The sequence below is a fragment of the Leguminivora glycinivorella genome, chromosome 2 (assembly GCF_023078275.1).
Source record: "Leguminivora glycinivorella isolate SPB_JAAS2020 chromosome 2, LegGlyc_1.1, whole genome shotgun sequence".
Lineage (NCBI taxonomy): Eukaryota > Metazoa > Arthropoda > Insecta > Lepidoptera > Tortricidae > Leguminivora > Leguminivora glycinivorella.
Window position 1 is genome coordinate 33,581,155 of NC_062972.1, and position 4,584 is coordinate 33,585,738.

General features: G+C 33.1%; 5 non-coding genes across 5 annotated transcripts; all 5 read right to left on the minus strand.

Moving 5' to 3' along the window:
- Window positions 1–72, minus strand: Trnag-ucc. Its single transcript has one exon. It is a non-coding gene; the product is annotated as a tRNA-Gly (tRNA).
- Window positions 73–227: 155 nt separating this feature from the next.
- Window positions 228–299, minus strand: Trnag-ucc. The gene has a single exon. It is a non-coding gene; the product is annotated as a tRNA-Gly (tRNA).
- A 3,523-nt stretch (window positions 300–3,822) lies between these two features.
- Trnag-ucc lies at window positions 3,823–3,898 on the minus strand. Its single transcript has one exon. It is a non-coding gene; the product is annotated as a tRNA-Gly (tRNA).
- A 146-nt stretch (window positions 3,899–4,044) lies between these two features.
- Trnag-ucc lies at window positions 4,045–4,116 on the minus strand. Its single transcript has one exon. It is a non-coding gene; the product is annotated as a tRNA-Gly (tRNA).
- Window positions 4,117–4,271: 155 nt separating this feature from the next.
- Trnag-ucc lies at window positions 4,272–4,343 on the minus strand. The gene has a single exon. It is a non-coding gene; the product is annotated as a tRNA-Gly (tRNA).
- Between the last annotated feature and the right edge of the window lie 241 nt (window positions 4,344–4,584).

Genomic DNA, 4,584 nt, shown 5'->3' on the forward strand with positions numbered 1-4,584 from the left:
TGCGTTGGCCGAGAATCGAACTCGGATCAACTGCTTGGAAGGCAACTATGCTGACCATTACACCACCAACGCATCTGCTTTATTGTACAGAAATATGTAAGTATTACAAACTTCAATAAAATTATCAAGATAAGATAAGTAATCATGTAATGTTAATATTAACGTTTAATTAATATACATTAAATACTTAAGTACCTAGTAATTAAACAAAGGAAATAAAAAAGATATGCGTTGGCCGAGAATCGAACTCGGATCAACTGCTTGGAAGGCAACTATGCTGACCATTACACCACCAACGCATCTGATATCGCATCTGAAATTATCTAAACCAACATTTATTGAATTACTAGCTATTGCCCGCGGCTTCGCTCGCGTTAAATTCAGAAATTGCGGAATGCTCCAGACAACACACCTTCCCCCCTTTTAGGAAAGTGGGGGTTTAGAAAGAGATAAAAGGTAGCCTATGTCACTCTCCATCCCTTCAACTATCTCCACTTAAAAATCACATGAATTCGTGGCTCCGTTTTGCCGTGAAAGACGGACAAACAAACAGACACACTTTTCCATTTATAATATCAGTATGGATTTTATTTATTCAAGTGTTCGATATTTCCAAAATGGCATATGCATGTTTCTTAACTCGTTAGGTTCTTATGTCTCGTGATTCTCGTGAAGTAAGCATAATATAATGATATTCAGTTCCGAAACTTTGTTAGGTACTACCAAAGAGGATCGAGTATACATATAGAGAATTACTGTCAAAAGTCAAAGGTAAAACGTGTCGTCACAGGTCACAGTGTATTAGACTTCCATCTCTCGAAAAAGGATTAAAACCTTTGATCCTCAGTTTTGACAAATCGGCTCATATTGTTAACTTGATATTTGTTAAAATTGTCACACATTAATGTGAGCGCCATCTAGCAGATAATCAACCAAAGGTGCCGCCATAAAGGTCACCAATTTAGTGTCAAAGGCCATGCCAGGACAAGCTAAGAGAATCTGCCCCCAATGAGTTTTGGCTTGTATTTTTATCATTTTAGCTCATGTAAATATTTGAAAATTAAAATATAGTACTTGGAGGGCTCATAAAGCTTTATCATCTCCAGGGTGTGACGTCTATTACTATGCGTATGTTTCTTACGTCAAATGTGAATAATTAAGACAAAACTAATGAAGTATAATACAATCTTTATATACTTAAGAGGTAACTGTGACTGAAATATTACTCACTGAAACGTACAAAAGGACCAATGAGACAAACTAAATGTAATTACCTCATTCTCAAAGCATCCATCTTGGAAGAAACACAAGTGTTCAAAAATATTGAAGTCTTTTCCTGTTTTGTGTCAGTTTTTTAAATATTTTTTTATTTGTCGTGTTGTAAGTCACACTGTATTGAAAATATTATAAAAGTGAAACTAAATAAATATGGAACATTGTAAACAAATGTTGTGAAATGTGTTTCTGATAAAACACAGGACATTATAAATAAATAAGGAAAATCAACAGCAACAACACATCCAAGAATAGAAGTGCATGAAACAAGTACAATAGTGGAACTAATAAGTGAAGTAAAACATAAAAATGCAGCTATCACTATCACCAGCAGTAGAAGATAAGTTTCAAAATATTGTAGCCCGTATGCATGACTACACGTTATACTTCCTGCTTATCTTCTGGATTAGCACCACCGTCTTTGCTATCGTGACCTCCATCTACGGCCTCATCTCCTGGTCTCTCATTCCCAAGTGGAGAAGGTTCCACAACTATGTCTTCCAGAATATGATCTTCAGTGGCACCCTACATCTCCTCACACCCTTCGCTCTAGCAGGTTTAGGAAACTGCTATTTATGCATCTTCTTCCAAACTGTATTTAACCATTGGCTAGTCACTGCCACTGCCATGTTCTATATTGATTTCGTTAAAATATTTAATAACTCTGTTGAGTACAGATATTTAAAAGCTAATTTATTTGCGTGGATACTTCCCATTCTTGTAACTTTAATGATTATTTTGTTAAAACTTCATGGCTTGTATTTTGGGATAGCTACTTCATGTTTTAACTTTTTATTGTATTTGAGAGTGTTATTTGCATTGTATAAATCAGAGTCAGTTATTGTATCTACTACAAATACCAAGTTAAGATTAGCACTTATCGCCAGTTTGGCATTCTTGAGTACTGGTTTGGTCATTTATTTGCCAGTGCTTGTGATGATTTTGATTGACGATCACCAGCATAATGACTTGGGTGTTTTAGGCTATTTGGTTGTGAATTTGGTATCAGTAACACTTATCTGTATTTATTTTTGGATGATGAAGTATAATCGGGAAGCGTGGAAGGAATTTACAGATTTAAAGAAAGCTAGGACAATGAAAGAATCAAATATGAAAAATTGAAATATAAAGTATTGATTTCAACATGTATTTTATTTTAATTTTATTATAATTATAATTTAATGAGACAAACATTATATGTTAAAACATTTCATTATTGAGTAATATACGCTTTAACCCAAATTTAAATAGGTACCCAAAACAAATTAATGAAAAATAATCCCGTTAACTCATGCCTGAAAAAGTTTAAAATCAAACTAATTTAAATGGAAATATACAAGACGTTCTAAAAAATATGTTTAATATTGTAACATACAACAATAAATAACTTTTCAAGTAATGCCATGTCATTGTCACCACTGCTCCCACTAGCAATTTTTCCTTATTTAGTCCAGAACCGTTAATTGAGCAGAACCGACGTTACAAACACAAGTCAACCCAACAAATACAAGGAAAATAAATTATTATCCGTAAACAAGATCAACGAAGAAAAACTTCACAAGGACAATTTGAGAACAAAAAGGCGAAGTAAGAAACGCGAAAGAAAGAAAACAATTTGAAATCGGAAAGGTGAAGTTTGTGCTTGGAGTGTGAAAAAGTTATAATAGTTGCTACAGGAGATGGAAAAGTAAACAGATTTGTTTGACACGAAGCAGTTTGATTCGTAATGAGATATCACAGTTTGTAATAAACTGGTGACACGCATGACAAGAAAAAAAGTAAGACATCTGTGAATTCAAAAATCATATTACGCAGTATTGTACGCATTTGAGAAACGCGTAAACATTTCAAGAGATTGTTATTTGAAGCGATATTTAGAAAACGTTGAATATCATAAATTAAAAATTGTGGAATTTTAAAATTAATAGCAATATCGTTATCGTTGTATAGACTTTTACAGAATTGCTTAGTGACGAAAAGGATGATTTATAATAAGTATTATTATGTAAAGATGTCAAAAATTTATAATTAGCACTACTAATTGGAAGTGTGTTAAAGTGTAATAACTGTGAATGAATATATTTACTTACTATAAATTTCTAATACTGATACCTTTTTCTCAAAATGTACGGGTACAGCAGAGTGTCTGGTTCCGTACATACGTACAGCGAGGTGGACCAGACGAACCCTTCGAGAAACGTGTGTCTCCGCCTGTGGCTCTGTGTTCTGATCGTCTGTTATATAATGGTGACTGTTTTAGCTTTTGCCTGTTGTTTGATGGTTGCAATATCTTGGTTTTATTAGTTTGTATGTATCAAACGTAATGTGTACAATTTTATCTTAAGTAAAATAATATTCTTTCTCATAGAGGTTGTATTCGTATACCTAAGAAGCATACAAGATTGATTACCTAGTTAGGTGATCTTTTTTAGAAAATTTTTGATTGAAAGTAGGTATAAGCGATAAATAACTAAAACTACCATATTCTTCATATTTCTACATAATTCGGGAAACTATATAAAATTATGTAAAATTCACAAAAAAATATGCGTTGGCCGAGAATCGAACTCGGATCAACTGCTTGGAAGGCAACTATGCTGATCAGCCATTACACCACCAACGCATCTGTTTTGTTATACAAAAATATTCCGTATCTGCAGTAATAAAAGAAAATGAGCACGTCATCCTAATATTACCACTTTTATAAATAAATTAACACTAAATAATTACCTGGTAGTTAAATAAAACATAACAGAAATTAAAAAGACATGCGTTGGCCGAGAACCGAACTCGGATCAACTGCTTGGAAAGCAACTATGCTGACCATTACACCACCAACGCATTTGTTTCATAAAGTAAAGTAACCATACTTGTGTTGTGTGTGATAACACTCGACTTATATTAAACCTACATAATTTTCATCACATGTTTATTATTTATCGGGTAATTAACATTAATTACCTGTTAATAAAATCCACTTTAGAATTAAAAAAATATGCGTTGGCCGAGAATCGAACTCGGATCAACTGCTTGGAAGGCAACTATGCTGACCATTACACCACCAACGCTTCTGTGTCAGCTGACATAATCACTAAGCGATATCATAATAATTATGGATATGTTTAAACACATGTACTTTAAAATTAATATTAAAGCATATGAAAATATGTATAAGTACGAATTTGTAAATAAGTGACTCAATTTTTACATCTACAATTGTGTAGGTATAATTTATTTAGGTATATATTATTTACTTTATTTTTCATCACACCCGCACTTTAAACGTGCTATTGCACGCAGGCGGAGCGT